This window comes from Erpetoichthys calabaricus, chromosome 12, assembly GCF_900747795.2.
Source record: "Erpetoichthys calabaricus chromosome 12, fErpCal1.3, whole genome shotgun sequence".
Taxonomy (NCBI): Eukaryota; Metazoa; Chordata; class Cladistia; order Polypteriformes; family Polypteridae; genus Erpetoichthys; species Erpetoichthys calabaricus.
The window spans coordinates 75042574-75063549 of NC_041405.2; positions in this window are offsets into that span (position 1 = coordinate 75042574).

A 20976-nucleotide genomic window follows, 5' to 3' on the forward strand; every position below is an offset into this window, starting at 1 on the left:
GAATTATTGTAGTATGTGTAATAAAGAGAAATGACACAATGTCGGGCTCTGATAATACAGAAAGTTTTACAACTACTGAGAGAGTAAAGTGTGCAAAGTCTCATTCTTATCTAGCCATAAGCACAAACCATTAATAACTGAATTATTCTTTACATTAAAATGCTTTGTGTATTTACATATATATGACTCAGCAATTGTCTAGATAATTATAATTAATCTGTGAGCTCTACATTGTTATAGTTTATTTAACATGTAAATTAAACAATGATGAAACAGAGTATTTTTAAATTGAAGCAGTAAATGAGAATATTGCTGTTTAATCTACATAGTAATTCACATTGAAGCTCAAATTTTATTTGTCATATCTGACCATTCATCCACTTCCTAAACTTGCCTTTTCAGGGTTACAGAGTACAGAAAGCTAATCCTGCTGGAGTCACATGCATCACGGGGCAAATTAATTCACACAATCACACTCTTTTTAGAGCAAATTTGGAGTTGCAAAATGTCACAATCAGCACATCCTTGAAATATATGAAAGGAAATAAAGTACACAGAGAACACTAACACGTCCACAAAGACACTAAGGTTACTGGAAAGTGAACTCAAATCCAGTAAGCTGCAAGACAGTAGTGGTGACCAGTATACCACCATGCTGCACAAAATGGATAGATAGATGTATTGATAGACAGAACTTTATTTGTCCTTAGGGTGAAATTTGACTTTTCACAGAAACTCTTTAAATACATAAATAGGTAGATAAGAAAATAAGTAACAACATGTATTTATATGGGCGGCACGGTGGCGCAGTGGGTAGCACTGCTGCCTCGCAGTTGGGAGACCTGGGGACCTGGGTTCGCTTCCCGGGTCCTCCCTGCGTGGAGTTTGCATGTTCTCCCCCTGTCTGCGTGGGTTTCCTCCGGGTGCTCCGGTTTCCTCCCACAATCCAAAGACATGCAGGTTAGGTGGATTGGCGATTCTAAATTGGCCCTAGTGTGTGCTTGGTGTGTGGGTGTGTTTGTGTGTGTCCTGCGGTGGGTTGGCACCCTGCCTGGGATTGGTTCCTGCCTTGTGCCCTGTGTTGGCTGGGATTGGCTCCAGCAGACCCCCGTGACCCTGTGTTTGGATTCAGCGGGTTGGAAAATGGATGGATGTATTTATATAGCCCACTTTCATAAAAGCAATATAGTTCAAAGTACTTTAAAAGATGTCAAAGAGAAAGTTACTAGAGAAGAAATAAAATATGATTAGGCAATAATATTAAAGAATAAGCAAAAGAAACCAAATAAATCTACAGTATACAATCTTAGAAAACAGATACATAACAAAGAAGAGTAGATATAGTAATGTCAGTCTCTAAAATTATATCCAGAGATAAGGTCAGATGGCTGGGAAAAGAGAAAAACAAAAAAATAAGTCCAGTTCAGGTGGAGAAAAAAACAAAATCTGCATGGGTTCCAAGGCCAAAAAGGCCACCCAGTCCCAGCCCAGCCCTCACTGGGTGTTCTACCTAACATAAATGTTCTTAATTAATTCCACTTTGTTTCCAGGCTTCACATGATAGGATTCAATGAAGTTGGCCTTGTGGACAGCTGGGGTACCCACCTTCATTCCAGCATTACAGGTGGCTGCATGGTGCCTTGATCAGGTGGTGGTAAATAAATAAAATAATAAATAAATACATATACAAACACACTGTGGTGGGAACACACATTGAAATGACTACAAAAATCAAGAAAATTAAAAAGAAAGAAAACTACTGACTTTGCTGTTACAGTCACAGTGAGGCATTATGGTGAGTTGACATAAATTCAGGAAATGAATTCTAAAGCACCATGGTCTTTAAGCTTTATTGAAAAAATGTCCAAAATCACATGAAACAATATTGGCTGAGGCTAACATTATGTAAATCAGAGAGTGTAAGATGACTGAGTAATTGGGTGGCATTAAGTAATGCCATTGGTTAAGGGAACATACAAATTTGGCACTCAGAAAATAGGCTAGGCTGTGTGGAATACACATGTTAATGAAAAGGATGGATTAATGGCTAGATGTCTTTTTGGCAGAAGGTAAATTTGGCCACACTCAAATTTTGGTAAGGGGAACATCAGATAAGCTGATCTCTGTTTTCTATTGAATAAAGTAAAGGTTATGTATTTTAATACATTTTTATTTTTCATGGCATGTGTTGGTAGAAGGAGCAGAACTTTTCTGGATGGAGCAGACCATATCTTGTAACTTAAAAAAACGTATTCCTTTTCTAAGTTAAAACAGCTTACAATTTTACTTGACTGCTGGAAAAAGTACCTTGTCTGATAATCCTTTTGTATTTGCTTAATAATTAGCTGAATAGTTTAGTAGATAGTTTATGGAGAAAGTGTAAAAAGCCCTGCTGTAAGTCTAAAGTTTTAAGCATCCTGCTGTGGGACGTTTTTTTAATTGTGCATGTTGTTGTTGTTAAACGATAAGAACCAGTTTAAATCAAACGTACTGTATAATGCAGAACTGCTGCTATAATGCACATATAATTTTATAACCTGTTATATACAAGCATGCTACGCTGTTATCTCCAGCTTTTGTTGTCAAAGTTATGGATTTCAGTTTTTTTGAACTCCACATAATGGCAAAGTTGCCTTATAAACAAGAACATACCTAAACATATCTATATAAGATCAAACAAATGAGTGGATAAGAAACAAGAAGAGGAAGGATGAAGCCAAACCACAAATCTTTGAGTCCCTGCCAAGACAAGCTCCACCTGTACACCAGCACACACATATTGGACATGTGACTGATCAATATATACACATGGAACTAAATCACGGCCCAGATTGTACTGTGTATTGCCATTTATGGCACTAGGTCTTTGAATGAAGCCCAAATATTAAAATGTATTAAACCTGCTCTCCTGCTTGTACATTTGCCCATGGGGATTTTCAATATTATATTATTAGAACACAGACTAATTTTGCTTAACTGGAAGAATCATAATGCATTCCCCATAATTGTACAGGAAAGTAGCATGTTATATCTGAAACTAGAAAAAAAAACTTTTCTTTGAGTAGAACTGTCCAGAGTTTTTTCACAATTAGCCAAGAATGTATCAGTGTTATTCTAAAATAAGTCTTCTCAGCTATATTTTTAATTAAAAGAATTTCTAATATAGTGAGTTTTTTTGGTATTAAACAGCTCTTGCACTAGGTAAGGGTGGGGTTTTAAGTGTTTGTGATTAATGTATCTTAACTCTTTCTTTAATATGTCATATTAATTAAATTTATGATTGGAGATTTTTCTCCATCACAGTGTGTAATTTATTACAGTATAATAAAAGATAAAATAAGGACTGAAAGAGAAGAACTTTTTCTGTTTAGGTCAAAGGAAATTAGGAGGTGACATGACTGTTAACAATTATAATGGGAATTAGCAGTGTGCATCCCAGCTGTTATTGTATTTCCTTAACAAAATTTATTGTTTCGGAATAAGTCAAGGTGTGGTGGAAGGAAGACTGAGACACAAGCACAAGGAATGGTTAATGGCAATTGGAAACTCCATTGTTTAGCCCTTTTCTGATGAGTTCCTAGATTAAGTCCCACATTCGACCTCAGGAGATGCTTGATATAAACCTTCTCAGAAAATTACTGTCTACGTGAGCTCACCTCACCATGTTACCCATCTTCTCATTCTTTTTCAGGCAAACCTACCACACTTTTCAGCATGGCTCCTTTTAAGATGTTGCAGCATACATGGCATGGCTCCCCCTGCAGATGCTCATCTGCATATTTCCTCTCAAATGAGAGCTGAAAAGGTCTTTATAAATGTTAATGCAAAACAAACACACATTATGTGTAGAGTATCCATAACTAATGTGAGGTTATGGCACAGTTTGCTCACTAAACAAAAAATACAGACTCACAACAAATATAAAATCACCAATAAACACTGAAACACAAACATTGAGAAATTACCTCAAAAGGCAGTTCCAAAAATATGAAACCTGTTTTTATTCAGTCATAGAAATACAAAACAGAATCAGTCTGAATTACAGGGATGAGTGCTTATACTGCACTGAATTGATGCATCACAAATTAACCATTCATTTGAGGAGTGAGATGCCCCCTTTTCACCCTTCCACAGAACCTTGATTGTCTTGGGACCACAGAAAACTTTTGTGCTGGTTCGATTTGGCTATGGCCCAATTATTGATGATTCCAAATTTAGATAAAAAATTAAACAAGTCATAACAGATCTAGTAATCTGCAAATAATATTGTGAAGGTAGAAAGTACAACTTTTGAGAAAGAGTCTGTGGCAAAAGCGCTTGGTTGGTGCCGACCCGACACAGACTGACACTGGAGGCACGTGAAAACTAAACAAAAATGTTTTATTTTTCTTGAGCCGTGGGGCACATCTTCCCTGTGTCCCACAGGCCCTATACAGTCCCAAGAACACCCCAAATACAGTCACCACAACACACTCTTCCTCCTCCTCCTCCTCCTCTTCCCAGGCAGCTTTGTCTTTGTCCTCGTCCTCCTCCCGACTCTGGCGCCCTGAGTAGTGGCTGTAGGCTCCTTTCATAGTCCTCTCAGAAGTGCTCCAGGCAGTAATTGGCCTAGTTAGGCTGCACTTCTGGGTGTGGCTGCATTCCAGCCCACACAGGCTCGTTAAGCCGTGCAGCTCCTCCAAGTGGTGGCCACGGAACCCAACAGGTCTGAGCCCTGAATTCCCACACCTGTGGTCCCAATGTCACCCAGGAGGGCTGATACCACGCGTTCCGGGGGACGTAGTGTGCATCCCATGGCTGCTCCCCCCGTCCCAGTGTCCAAGGGGCATCCCGGCCGGGCATGGGTCCTGGCCGTCCGCCACAGAGTTCTTAGTGGTTTTATCATTATTCATAACAATCCAGGGTATAGAAGCAATTAGAAACACTAAGGGGAGTCTGAGTTAAACTGCATACCATGTGGAGTTTCAAGACACAAGAGGTTATGTTTAAATTGTTTAAGCGTAGCAATGAGGCCTCACCTGAACACAGTGTGGAAAATGTTTAGAGAAGACACACTAGATGTATTCCAGGATTGTGGAGTATGAAGTATGAGGAGAAATAGAATAATGTGAATCTATCCATCTGAAAGCCATGTCAGTGACATCTGTTAAAGGATAAGTTTGGTATTTCTCAAGTCAAAGTTACTTCTTCACAGTCGTTTGTATATTTCAGTTTGCCACACGAAATTATGTGCAAAAGCTGGCAGTAGCAAAGGTTTTGATCAGTAACCATTAGCTCCTTCATAAAATTCAAACTCGGCTAGTTATTTTTTAAAACGTATAAATGTACTTCACTTTGGAACACAATTTCATGTGACAAACTAATATGCACCATGATTGTGAAGAAATAATTTTGACTTGAAAAATACCAAACTTATCCTTTAAGCCATGTCTGTAGCATGGTGATGCAGTGATAAGTTAACTCCCACTCACAAACTGTTGATATGACTGTTTTCATTTCATTTTGGGTTTAAAAGTACCCTAGTGTGAATGGGTGCGAGTATGTTAGAATATGTTCTACCATAGACTGGATTTTCTTCCAACCTGTGATCTTGAATTAGAGTCTGAAAGTGAGGGAATGGACAATTAAATTTAAGTTATTCTACAGAAAAAAATGTCCTGATCAGTTAGCAAAACCAGCGAAATCATCACTACTATCAAGCAAGGAAAATGTAGAAAAAGTAAAAGCAGAAAAGTCAGTTTAGAACTTCATCAGGTGTTCATGCTTCATCTGAAATTCAGAATAAATTTCGTGTTGGAGAATAATTTTGGCTCTGGATCTTTACACTATGTATAACATTACTAGTAAATGACAAAATAGATATTTGTTATAATTTTTGATATTATAAAGAAAATATATTAGATAACTAGACTACTTTTACTAAGAATACACATGAAACCCCTTAAGATTACAAATGAGTAATTTCAAGAGTTGATGGATATATCAATTGCGCAAAGCTCTATTTTCAAATAATTAATTACCTTAATAAACTAAAAAATGAAGCATATGCTCTTAATGTTTCTTACAGTGCACCATTATGTCTTTAAACAAATGGCAGGCTGGTCAAAAATCTACATTACAGTTTTCATGCTTTTCTCAGCAAATCAATGTTTTCACCAGAATATTGTTATACATTTGCTCTTTATGAGTTTATTTGACAGTGGTGCCTTCTGCTTTTCATTCATGCTAAAATGATTTGAGCAAGCCTGTCCTTTTTCACTTGTTTCCTTTATCATGATTGCAGAGGAAAACAAAGACAAGCTCTCCTATAAAAGAAAAATCAAAGGAATGAGTCCTTCATTTTTGTGGAAAGTGTTTCGCTGGAACGTTCCTATGACAACTGAAAGTGGAGTATCTGTGCCGTTACATTAATCCCAAATCTTAAATCATGATCAGATATAAATAATTTAGATACAGTTTGAAACTGAAAACCTTTTTCATCTTTAGATTTTTTAAATATTTAAACTTCCATCATTCGCACTTACATACTGTAACTTCTGTCCAAGCAAATGAAGAATGCTGAATACATAGATTTGAAAATCATACCATTTCAAGTTTTATCAGATGTTCTGCTCTTAATTTTTTTTGCTCTTAGTAAAACTTTTCATCTCATTCTTAGTTATCATTTTGGTTTGAAAATCATAATTTAAAATGACAAATTGAGAAATTGGTGTAGTCAATTAGTTACCATTAACACCAAGTGGTAACAGATGACCTTACCAAACTCTCTGAAGCTATTTCCTGTTAAGAGTGGCATATAAGAATAAACTGTAATGAAATGAAAAGACAAAGGAAGACACTAACAGTAATCAGAGCTATCTTGTCGTGATGTGTTGCAGTAGATAATACTTTTTAATCTGAACATCAATAGATTTGGTGAACTCTTCAATCTGTGCTGTTCTGATGGCAGAATCAGGAAAATATGCACACACCCAGGCAACATTTTATACATTATGTGAACTTCTCCTGCTTTCCTGATTGGACTATATTAAATGTGAATCAAGCAGTTCATTTTTCTAATTTTGATGAATGCTGTGTGATGGATGGCCTGGTTGACAGGATAATGATAGAAAGACAATCTTGACACAAGGCAGGGGAAGAGTCCAGCAAAGTGCTCAAAAGAAATGGGTGCACCGGCAGGGTTTAGGTTAGGTTAGGTTAGGTTTCTTTATTTAGTCATGTTTACACAGGAAAACATGAAATTTGCCTTCTCAGTTGCATCTAATAACAGGTAACAGACAGAATGAAATAAAACAGACAAATAGAAATAAGAAAGGTTAAGGTAAGGCAGTTAGATAAAACATATTTATACCAAAAAAAAAAAAAAAAAGGTAACAGGATATATATCAAAACCTTAAACATTATCTCCGATATTTCTTATTGAAAAGTCGTATGGCACTAGGAAGAAAGGAGTTTCTGGAGCGATTTGTGTGGGTTTTCAAAGCAACTATCCTTCCTGATTTACTGAAGTTTAGTTCTACATGTAATGGATGTCTGTCATCAGTTGAGATGATTTCCAGTTTCTTTAGCATTGCCCTCTGACACACACTAGTCAAATCATCTACATCAGCCCCAATAACTTTAGCTGCATACTTCGTAATCTGCTGGAGCTTTTTTGAGTTTTGGTTTGTCAGACTATTAAACCAGGCAATGAAACTGAAAGTGATCACGGACTGGATCATACTACAATAGAAGGACAACATGAGGTCCTTGTTTACTTTAAATAGTTTGAGTTTATGGAGGAGAAATAAGCGCTGGTTGCATTTAGAAAATAATTTTTTTGTATTTGTATTCCAGTTAAGATTGTTATCTAGGTAAGTTCCTAAGTATTTATATTCATTCACTATTTCTACCTCCTCTCAAGAAATACAATAGGGATGATGTCAAAAAGGAAATGCATGATCCCAGACTGGCAGAACAGAGTTGGAGCAGCACTTTTAGGTGTGGGTCAGTTTGAGTGCTAGCTTAGAGACATGGCCTTCACAAGGGGATTGATGAGTCAGTAGTGTAAAGAAACCACCGGATGGTAGATGGAATTTGTCATAATGCTCTGTGCCTGCAATCAATGAAGAGTGGCATACAAAAATAAACTGAATTGAATTGAATTAAACTCTGTTGGGGGGCGGCACGGTGGCGCAGTGGTAGCGCTGCTGCCTCGCAGTAAGGAGACCTGGGTTCGCTTCCCGGATCCTCCCTGCATGGAGTTTGTATGTTCTCCCCGTGCCTGTGTGGGTTTCCTCCGGGTGCTCCAGTTTCCTCCCACAGTCCAAAGACATGCAGGCTAGGTGCATTGGCGATCCTAAATTGTCCTTAGTGTGTGTGTGTCCTGCGGTGGGTTGGTGCCCTTCCCGGGACTTGTTCCTGCCTTGCGCCCAATGCTGGCTTGGATTGGCTCCAGCAGACCCCCATGACCCTGTGTTAGGATATAGTGGGTTGGAAAATAACTGACTGACTAACTAAACTCTGTTGGGGTGTCCATTTTGCAAAGCAATTTCCTGATGATGGAAGTGATTCTGAGACAAATTTTAAAATCACCTCAGTCTCATAAGCTTGCTGAGTGTAGAGTCTGGAGGATAGTTAGGGCAATGGCTCAACCAGACACAACTGGCAGGAAGAAGAGGGATCGAGAGGTGGGTGGTAAGACTTGTGTATGACTTGCTGTGGCCCAATTAGAGTGCTCCATAAAACTGAAATCAAGGTATACTGATAAGGCAAACAATAGAGTCAAATAGGAGTGTGGTTCATTTCACTGCAGAGTCAAAAATATTCATCAAAACAGCAAAAGCAAAAACCAAACTCAAAACTACTACAAAGGCAGAAAATCAAAACCTAAAATACTCCTAATGTAAACTGTCTAAGAAACATTTTCTTTCACAAAGAAATATTCTCTTTATTTACAAACCAAGATCAGATGATATGTCTAAGGCTTGATCCTAAATGATATGGCCACCATAATGCCACAAGATGTTCTGAGGAAAGTATGGAAATGATGTGATGATGATGATGTGATGTGAAAATTCAGAGACACCTTTGGCAAGGAACACTAGGGGAGATTTTAAAAATGCAATAATGATAAAAGTACATTTTAAGTAGCTAAAGAATTAAAAAGATGACAAAACAAAATCAACGTTGTTTTTGTTTTCTGGTGATAAAGTGATTGAGCTACCCTACCAGTCCAACACGAATAAATACCTGTTTTTACTGTCTTAAAAAGAAAAGAAACAGTTTTTATATGGAGGACCAAGAAATAAGATATACTTTAATCAAAAAGCATGCTAAGACTATAAACAGGAAATTGGAGAAACCAAAAGAATAAGTCGTCTTTGAAAATGAGGTCATATGGCCAGGAGGACAAAAAAAAAAAACAACAAAAACAAATCTGCAGATTAAGTGGGTCTGATGCTACATGGACTAACAGGTAACTCCTCACATGTATCTACAGAGTCCTGTGTGAAGAAATGTTTTGTAACGTTTACTCAAAATTTACTCTTAAGCATTTTCATCTTTCTCCTTGTATTCCTTTTGAAAATTGAAATTTAAAACCACAGCTGTCAGAACCTTTAGTTATTTCCCTCTGTTATACTGTATTATTTATAACTTTATGCTTTGTCTTATTTTTTTTACTTAAAAAAGTGACACCTCTGATGATTACAGCGTGCACAAAAGGCTTACAGTATATGTAACATTCTCTTTGGGTAAGAGTTATTGATTCTGCTTTAATTAAAAATTGAGACATTGTGACATAATAACGTGATTGGCTGAAAATGAACATGAAGTTTTTTATTTACAATCTAATCAAGAGTTTCTGCCCATCCATCACATGGCTTTTTATTTCTGTTTATTTTATTTCTGTTTTTTGCCCGTGTCCATCAAATATTATGAGATTTCCCTGTTCTGTGGTATTCCCTAGGACCCCATTATTTTCCTGATCCATTGTCACTTTCATTAAACACAAAACACTTCAAAATGATATATTGATTCTGCTGCAGTCCTGTTTTAAGGACTGAATTTCTCCTGCAAAATCCTCAAAGACAATGTACTGTACATGGTACAATTTTATATTATACTGGAATGGTATGCAATTATAAAATTAATCAAAAAAGTTTTATGTGATGGATGGATTGATGAGCCCAGCAGACTGACTTATATTGGCATATTTATTTCCTTTTATTCCACTTGTGGGTTTCATATCCTGTTTTAACTCGACTTAATGTAAGTAGGGAACTGATGTCTTCCAATTCAGTAAAGGATATACTGATCCATTTATTTCAGTACTCACAAATCACCACCTCAATGCTGTGTATACAGTAAAACTGTGGTTAGTAATAGGGAATCTAGGTTAGTATATAAAAGCAAAGAGTAACCAAGACAAAATGCTTGTCATTCTATGAGATAGTTAAAATGTACCACACCAAAACAAAACAGTAAAGGGATTTTGAATCAAAGTGGGAAAATGCATGAAGGGTTGAATTTATATATGACAGTTAAGACCTTTCGGTGCCACCATTCCTGTAATTAGGCTCATTAGGTGCTGTTCCTGTGTGCTTTATGACTTCTTTTTTTGTGTTGCTTTGTTTGCTGCTATTGTTCCCAGAGATTGAGGGCCGCCCATGCATTATGATAGTTGCTGTCGTTACATAGTGGGCATGCAGCATCTTGACGTTTATCCACGTGCTCTTTTGGTTACCAGTTTTTGAATGCTATAATAAATAGACCTGCACTTCCACCTCTTCTAATCTTTTTGACATTTAACATTTAATTATTTTGAAATACTTTCCCCATCAGTGACTGGGCTTTGGAGTGTTATTTTCCCTTTGCATTTTTGGTATATACAGTTGGTTTTTTTCTTCTTTTTCTCAGTTTTTCAAAACTGCAATATTTTTTAGCTTTTTGTTCATTTCTGCACTGCCCATTATCTCAATTACAGGGTCTTTCGTATGTAATTCTTTACTGTTCTTTTATTTATTACTTTGTCATTTTGTTATTAATTTTATTACCTTTTATTTTGTGTTACTTTTGTTTTTTACTAAACTAGGGGGCTTTGCCCCCTGCTCGCTTCGCTCGCCAACCCCCGTGTTTGGTTTTCCGGATACACACTTTTAAGATTTTTTTTCTTTGAATTGTTGCTATTTCATTAGTTTCACTTTTATTTCAGAACTTCTGTAAAAACAATATTTGTAATCTTGCCAGTCCCAATATGCTGAAACTTTTTAATGAGGTCAGGACAGGTTTCTCTGTTGGGAATTTCAGCACAGACAAAACGATCTATATCATCAGCAGTTAATATTTTTTTTTACAAAGTAAAAAAGCAAATAGAGTTCTGCATTGGACTCCTGTCTGTAAAGTCGTGCTATTTTCCTTTCACAGTTCCAAAAGTACATGGGGTTACCAAGGTGATACCCCAGCTTTTGTCTAGGTTTTTGTACAAGGGCTAGACAGAACGTTTTTGACTCCTGGGGTAAATTTAGCTTTTTAAATAATCAGACAGACAAATATATATACACTAACAAAGTAACCAATAAATGCATGTGCGGTTAACTCCGTTTTTGAAATTCTCAAGATTCTTTATTTGTCACATGTATAGTTATACAGGACAACATGCAGTGAAATGCATCCTGATCCGCTTATCAAAAACTGTGCAAAGTTAGAAGAATATCAGTTAGATTAACAAAAAGTCATAGATTGAAAGATAACAGTATAGTAGAACATAATAAATAAGTAAAATTATGTGAATAAAGTACAATTAAGTGTTAAGGTGCAATAATGTAGTAATTATTGTGCAAAACCAAAGTTAGACTGGTGCATAGTTAAATGAGGCAGTTTGTTTGTTTGCACTACTGCAATCTTTACTTTCTTTTTTTATATTTTCTAATTTTCCTACTTTCATATCCTTTTTCTCCACATGTGTATAGCGCCATTTTTTTTTTTTAGCCTTTCTAATTTCACTGGTTTCATAGTCTCTAACCTGCTCTGCATGTGTTTAGCGTCAACGTTTGTAAACGTCTTTATGACGTTCTACTTTGTCATTTTACTCATTGTCTTTTAATTCTGAGCCATACAGTACAATACATAGAACAGAATAAATCCTCAATAAAATATAATAATAAAAATTCTAGAAGTACGGAGTAGAATTTCACATTAGATGATATCACATAATATGATTTGGATTTGTTTTAAGTCCTGGAGACCTCATTCATCAAGCTGCCTCCCCCATTTTGCCATTCCACATCTGAAATAGCGCTAATCCGATGAAAGGACCCCTCATTCCCACGTCCCCATTCATCAGGGATGTCTTTACCTTAGGCAGGCAATCTACAATTTAAAGAGATTGTTATTTTCTTGTGAATTGTTACATATGCATTATTTTCACTTTTATTTTAAAACCTTTTGTAAAAACAATACTTGTTTCTTTATTTCCTGCCCCACGCGTGTTTACATCTCTTTCTTCCCAGACATATAATACTGCTCGTGTTGTGAAGGGTGTTGCGGCTGAACGTACGCTAAGGATATGCCTTTGGATCATTTGCTGTCTTTTTGCTGCTTGCTAGCTGCCTCTTCTGCCTGTCGCATGTCGTTGTTTTAAGAGCTCGGAGCACATGATGCTTGCCTGCCAAAAGCAATCCAACAACTGCTAGCTTAGAGGTCTGTTGACTTGTTTTAAATGATGGCTCATTGGTCTCGCGTGATGTTGTTAAAGCAATACCTGTCTTTTATTACTGGCCCCGGGTGTGTTTGAATTCTTTCTTGCAGGATGTATAACGCTGCTCGCGTTCGGAAGGGGGAGGGGGGGTGTATAGCTGCTGTTGCACTGCCCTTTGATCTTTTTAAAGCCTGTACAGCCGCTGTCCTTTTTGCTACGGCCCTGGGACAATCTCTTGGCACCAAGTCTCATGTTTACGGTCCCCGCGAGACGCACCATGGCAAGTCTCCTTGGTCTCGCGGGTCTTTTAAATGTCTTTCGAGATTATCACATATCGTAGTCTTGCATTTGCTTTCCATGCCAGGATTTGCTTTTATATATAGAGATAAATGCTTTAACTCATTTTTTCTTTCTGGACTTTGTTGCTTTTATAGGCTTTTTGGCCACCAGTCTTTTCTTTAACAATCTGTTTGGTTTCCTCTTTACAGTCTCCTCTTTAAATCTTGGTCTTTCATCTTTTTAATTCTGTCCTTCTTGAACACAATATTACTACCTTGGTCAAAATATTTGTTAAAGTAGACAGCTGCCCACATTGACTACTAGTGAAGAGCAAACCCTGCTGAATTGCTTTGCATAAGTTCAGCAAAGTCACCAAATGTTCAAGCATATCACAAAACTCAGTGAAGTACTTTGAAGTCAATGGGGAAACAATACTAGCTTTGAGCAGTTTGAACAAGGTTGCAATTGTCTTTTAAGTGTTCCTTTTAGGTGTTTGCCAGCTATGCTGGACTGATTATTGTGACCAATAAGTGACCTGAGCTGTGAAGCAGCCATATTAACCATTGCACTACTATACCTCCCTGAGATAAAATTAATAGAATTAAATATCAAAATAGTAATACAGTGGAACCTCGGTTTGAGAGTAACTTGGTTTACAAGTGTTTGGCAAGACGAGCTAAAATTTTTAATAAATTTTGACTTGATAAACGAGCGAGGTCTTGCAATACAAATAGTATGTATACGCTTTGTCTGCTGAGCGTCATGTGATCACGAGTGAGCTGACGGTTCTTCTGTCTCTCTCTCTTGCTGCGGGATTGTGGGCAATCATCTCCTATTCTCCGTCTGAGTCGGCATGCCTCACTTATATAGTCAACATCCATACGAGCGTATACTGTTTACTACAGCATTGTGACTCTGTGTGTGTGTGTGCTGTGATGTGCGAGTCCCTGTCTTGCACCCCAAAACATGAAGCTGAGTCTAAGTACTTCAGCAACACCAGCTTTATTCAGCTTGAAACAGCAACAGCGCGGTTATTTATTGTAGCGGGATCTGCCGCTCTCCTATACACAGACACAGCAGTCAGGCAGAGTCTTGGCCCAGTAGTACTGTGCCCTGCGCATTTATAATGTTCCTTGTATCACCCATCGACGGCAGGCACTTATAGCATGTCCGCAATCTTTTCGGATTCGCTTTTACGGCGACCTGCTACAGCGCTGGGAGACTGCGATTGCTTTGGGATGCTCTTCCGCGTGTCGTCCCATTGGGTGCAATCCCACAAGAGTTTAGAAACTCACTCACACCAGCCATGATTCTTTTCAAAGGTAAAGTGCAGGTTAATTTGTTTTATGTATTTTTAATTTAGATTTTGTATTAATCATTTTTATATGAATAGTTTTGGGTTGTGGAACAAATCATCTGAGTTTCCATTATTTCTTATGGGGAAATTCACTTTGATATACGAGTGCTTTGGACTGCGAGCACGTTTCTGGAACGAATTAGGCTCGCAAACTGAGGTTCCACTGTATTTCTTACAGATGGTGGCAGAGAGAAAGAAGGAATTCACTTAGGCTTACCTCAGATTTGATAGCAGGTATTCACCTCACTCAAAATGAAAAGTACACTTTGATTTTTTACTCTGATGCTTTTGTTTGTTCACTGCTGCTGCCACCAAATGCACGACATGCACGTGGATTCTTCACTTTTTCCTGTTTGTGTAAACAGCACAGCACTCTGGGTAATACTATTGAAGGAGTAGGCTCACCTACCACACACAGTTCACTGACAAGTCCATGCAGAAAGACATTACCTTTAACACACAATTACACCAATACATTTCCAGTTTCCTACTGTGTGCATGTCTTGTGTTTAAATGAATTTGCAAGTTTTCCACAAATTTGTAATACATCAGTAAAACAGTTCTTATTAAACCCATGCCAGAAGAATGTCATCCGGTATAGATGTTGATCTAGCATACCGACCACTACTAGGATCAATGTCATATACCCAGGGGAGGGCTGCCTGTCCCATCCAGCATTGCCTGCTATAGCACTGTGATGTCAGACTAGCCTAATAAAGCATCATGGGGCACTGGGAAAAAAAAAAGTTTATCTAAGCTGGCCACTTGGCGAAGTTTCACTGGTGATCCCAACAAATTTGATGCAAAAAATGCTTAGGTAAATTTAGCTAATCAACACTATTGACTATATTTAGTCAGGGAATGAATTAAGCTCTTGTAAGTTCTATATAGTTCTGACATTCATCTTTATTTAATTTGTGAGATGTGGAAAGAAAACTAGAGAGCCTGCAATTAAACCCAGGCAAACACTAGAAGAACATACAGACATTACATCGTAACCAGGTAGTGGGCAGTTTAAAGTTATCTAAGTCAAAGAATTCAAACATTGTCTTGAGCTCCACTGCAGCTTATGGATTCATTTTGAGTGCTGTTGTACTCAGCAGAAAAACTCTTTTACATCAATGCCTTTTAGTTTAACTCTCATTTCCATCCTCAGTTTGCCGAGTTGTTTATGCATACAATGTGAAATGTATGTCTCTCCATGATTTGGCAAAGTTATGCCATTTGTTATAGATTACAATATATAAGAGGAGTGTTGAAGTAGTTTATTTCCTTTTTGTTTTCATTTTATTGTTTGTCAATACATTTTGCCCTTAATTACCCTGTGATGTACAGCGAAACAGCTTATTTTGTTATCACTGCATAAAACTTTAACATATTGATAAGAAGGGCATCACGGTGGCGTAGTGGGTAGCACTGCTGCCTCGCAGTAAGGAGACCTGGGTTCGCTTCCCGGGTCCTCCCTGCATGGAGTTTGCATGCTCTTCCCGTGTCTGCATGGGTTTCCTCCAGATACTCCGGTTTCCTCCCACAGTCCAAAGATGTGCAGGTTAGGTGCATTGGCAATTCTAAATTGTCCCTAGTTTGCGCTTGGTGTGTGGGTGTGTGACTGTGTGTGTGTGCGCGCCCTGCCCAGGGTTTGTTTCCTGCCTTGCACCCTGTGTTGGCTGGGATTGGCTCCGGCAGACCCCCGTGACCCTGTAGTTAGCATATAGCGGGTTGGATAATGGATGGATGGATATTGATAAGAATTAGAATTGAATTTGATTAATTTGCCACTGTGTTAAAAAACACCCTTTTTTCTTTAAAAAGTACACCATGCCCAGCTAGGTATTTATGACATGATTACCAAAGAACACATGTAGTAATAGGCTGGGGTCTCTAAATTGACCAAATATCAGAAAGTGTGGTGGGATGCGGTGTGCGACTGAGTGTCCTCTGCTGTAAACGGGTGACATGTCTTCATCCCATGACCCTAGTGCTTCGGGGAGATACTTCATTTCCTGTGGCTCAGAACTGGATGAGCAGGTTAGAAAATGGATAGATGGATTAAAAAATGGAAGAAGTCTTAGTTCCAGTATGAGCTACTGCTGAATAAAATTTAGGTGTTGTCCTAAGAAGGGTGGCTTGAAAAAGAATCAGGTGATGAATGGGGTGGACAAAACAGTAGCCAGGTAACAGTCAGGGGTCAAAAACATAAATTGAAAGGGGCAGAGCAATCAAATCCAAAACAAGAGGCAAAAATCAGAATTAAGTCCACTTGCAAAAGTTGAAAAACCCAAAATGTCTAAAATGAAAATAAAAGTGATCACAGGTTTCAGATGTTTTTATCTCAGTGCTAGCATACCATTTGCAATGCACTGTGACATTTAAGTGGTGGCATGGTGACATCACAAGCTGTGCAGCAGGAATCCCATAACTTGTGCTAATCACGTCAACTATTAAATAAATGGATGCTGTCCAGTCCAAAACAAAACCAGAGAGCGGTGCCCGTTGAACTACCAAAATTTATAATAATACTAAAATAAATAATACTATAATTCAAAACCACTCTGTTAATCATTAAGAAGGACCAAGCCTTAGCATTCGCCAAATGTCATGATTCTGGGTGTGGCAGAAGTGCTGAGGTCCAGGGCCCCCAAGGCACTTCGGTGCCCCCTGGCGGTGACCACAGGCCCCTACAGGTTTGAGCTTCAAAGCTCTGTACCCGTGGTCCCCATAGCAACCAGGGTCCAGTCCTGTAAGCAAAACAGAAAGAGGGGCAGAGACGCTGCCTGGACACCACCAGCTGGCGTCCCCCCATGCCATGCACTGGCAGCGCTACCCCCTTGGACCAGCACCCCGGAACTTGCCTTTTCGGCACCCCCTCCGCGGGTTCCATGCCTGTCTGCTTGGATGAGATGGGTCCTCTCCTCTGTCCGACGCCCCCGCCGACTCTAGAGTTTCCCTCTGCCTCCACAGAGGACGGCCATTCTCTAGACGTGAGCGTCCTGCCTCACGTCTTCCCTTATCGGAGGAACCTGCATCCTTCCCTCGATTCCTCCCTTTCCTCTGGGATGTCATGACGGTTTGGGTCTGCACATGGCAAACACACAGATCCTGTCCTGTCTGCGTCCCTATAGAGCGACGTGAGACCGCCGCGGGCTCGGGGTGTAGGGTGATGGACCCAGGGCACTCATCAGCCCCTGTCCTGCCAGCCCTCTCGGTCTTTCTCCCCTCGCCTCGCGCACAGCTCTCAGCGCCGCGTCCACTGTCAAGAAATCCCCTACTTGGTTCCGATCATGTATTTCACGGGCCTTTTCGGTGGGACCTCCTGTATGTTTTATGGGGTCGGCTTTACTCACCGTCCCCGCCGTACTGCTCCAGCCAAAGGATCCAGCATTGTGCTGTTCTGCCGAAGCATGCAGCGTCCGTAGTGATGCGATTGCCTTCCCCTCCAGCTTCTGAAACTCTGCACGGAGAGCACGTATCACCTGCGGAAACGACTCTGCGGATTGAAGGCACACCTCCAGTTCACGCAGGGCCGCTAACAAGCACAGAAAGCCAGCCAGTGACTGACTTACCTGACTGTCAGTCAAAACATCCGACTGCTTCATGTGGGGCCGTTCCTCTGGCCCAATCGGGTTGCTCCCTGGCACGAGACGGACATTCATTGGTCCCGCCTCCATCCAATCATCGGCGGGCACACAAGACACACCATCCAATCCTGTGCCTGTCACGGGGAGGGACTTCCGGTCCGAGGCCATTTTGACTCCCTTCTTCCTGGTGCGGCAGCGTGTTTGAATTGTTTTGAGCTGCAGCGTCTCCTCCTTCGCAGCGTCTCGTTCTGCCACCGCACTGATGAGGCCCCGCAGTCCGGCAGGCGCCTGCCACCGACGCGGATCCGGGCAGCCCCTGCCTACTAAATACAAAACACACGCGGCCCCACAGGGCCGGTTGCCGGCAAGCAGGGAACTTACCTCCTGGGTCCCGTCTGTCCAAGGAGAAATCCTCGGCGTGGCCTTGCTAGGCACCATGCCGTCCCGGGCACCTCCAGTAACGGCTCTCTCGTAGGAGCCTGCTGCACTCCTGCACTGCCCATTGTCAGCCCGCGGGGCTGTGGGCATGCCGCTCCTGCGGCACATGGGTGGGCTCCCCTGCTGCGCCGGGCCGTCCACAACATTATTTCTTAGTACAGGTCCCTGCCTTGAACCAGGCAGAGCATCCTGCCGACTATGCCAGCGTGGACTAAGCCCCAGACACAGACAGGCGGACATGTAAATCACCACCACATGTAAATTTACAGTCTACTATTTACAAGTTAAATGCCACACAACCCAAAACTCCCCCAAAGTCCAGGCCTCACACTCTTGCCTTGTTTCTTCAGGCCGTCTCCACTCCTCGCCTTCCAGCTTCATCCTTCTTCCACCCGACTCAAGCACTCAATGAAGGGACGCAGCCCCTTTTATAATCACCCAGATGTGCTCCAGGTGATTCCCGGCAATCTTCCACCAACACGCCCCAGTGTGGCGGAAGTGCCGGCTGCACCCCCGGAAGCACTCCGGGTGTCCCTGCTCCTCTTCCCCCCAGCACTTCCGGGTGTAGTGGAAGTGCTGAGGTCCAGGGCTCCCAAGGCACTGGGGCGCCCCCTGGTGGTGACCACGGGCCCCTACAGGGTTGAGCTTCAAAGCTCTGTACCCGTGGTCCCCATAGCAACCAGGGTGGTTGCCCCCATGTGGTCTGAGGCAGGCGTAAGCCCTCTTCCAGTTTTCCTGGCGTCCCAGCTGGGTCGCCCCCCACAGCCACCTGCGACACTGGTCATGTCTGATGTTTTTTTGCACATAAATATTTTATTTTCTAACTATTTATTTTTATTGTTACTATGGCAAGGTTGATTTGTTCGTTTTTGCCATTCAAGTACTAAATTTTGGGCCACTAATTGAATGGCTGTAGCCATGCTATATCTATATATATAATACATTAAGTCCATGGCAAGCAAGAAGCACACAAGACCGAGCCCCGCCCACCAACAATTCACTAAGCAGCCGACCATGGCACACGCACTACAGAGCCAACAATTCGTGCGAGAGTGAAAGCATTTGCCAAGAATGTTTTCATTAATCAAGAACGAAAGTTGGAGGTTCGAAGAAGATCACATACCGTCGTAGTTCCGACCATAAACGATGCTGACTGGCGATCCAGCGGCGTTATTCCCATGACCCGCCGGGCAGCCATTACTCCCATTGGCATGCCTCCACATAAAGTCAAACTTAAAATTGGTTCAGTCGTCATACTTCTCAGAAACCTCATGCCAGCAAGAAGTCTCTGTAAAGGCACTAGACTGACTGTTCTCAGCATTCACCGCAATTTACTGGAGTGTAAAACAATCGCAGCTCCTACCTCACAAACTGTCCATATTCCCCGGATTTCCCTGACCCCATCAGATTCAAATTTGCCTTTTACTTTTACACAGAGATAATTTCCTGTTAGATTGGCCTTTGCAATGACAATTAATAAGGCGCAGGGACAAACTTTCAAAAAGATATGCCTGTATCTGCCAAAACCAGTTTTCAGTCACGGACAATTGTATCTTGCTCTCTCCAGAGTTCCATCTTTTCATTCACTTACAGGACACAGGCGCACGTGCGCGAGAGAGAGAGACACACAGGCGCGCAAGAGAGAGAGACACACACACACACATGCGCGCAAGAGAGAGAGAGACACACACACAGGCATGCGAGACAGACACACACACACACAGGCACGCGAGAGAGAGAGAGACACACACACACAGGCGCGCGAGAGAGAGAGAGACACACACACACACACAGGCGCGCGAGAGACATACAAACACACACACACAGGCACGCACGAGAGAGAGAGAGACACACACACAGGTGCGAGAGAGAGAGAATCCCTGACCCAATCAGATTCAAATTTGCCTTTTACGTTTACACGCAAACAATTTCCTGTTAGATTGGCCTTTGCAATGACAATTAATAAGGCACAGGGACACACTTTCAAAACGATATGCCTGTATCTGCCAAAACCAGTTTTCAGTCACGGACAAATGTATGTTGCTCTCTCCAGAGTTCCATCTTTTCATTCAATTACAGTCGTATCCTCAAACCCACCCCATTTGGACAACTGTGTCTTTCAGGAAGTGTTCACCCATCAATACATAATTATGCGGCGTATGCTATGCCGCGGGTTGGCTAGTATATACTGTATATATTATGTCATTGTGACCGACCTGTTTAAGATGGCTGACAACAAAGCAGACAACAGACAACCAGGCTTTTGGATTTGTTTACAAGACAATTTGCTAGCAGTTTTTCCTTCAACTCTGTCAGTTAGGGACCTTTCTCTTGTTAGTTTTGGACCTAAACCTTTTTTTTTCTTGATTTTTGACTTTTCTCCACCCACTATGACTTTAGCCTGTACCCTAAAACCCTTTTCATCTCCTGGCTATTTCTCGATTTCTTATTCAAAGAAGTGTGCACCTTCTAGACTTAGGGTGTTCACTACACCAATGTAGGTCATTTGCTAATGTGACAAAGTGGGATTCAATCACATATTGTTTATTAGTTTGTTACACCCAAGTCTGAAAAACTGTTTGTGGCAGACTACTTTGATTCTACATCTGTTTTTAATGACCACATAGTCATTTCTTTTTCATAAC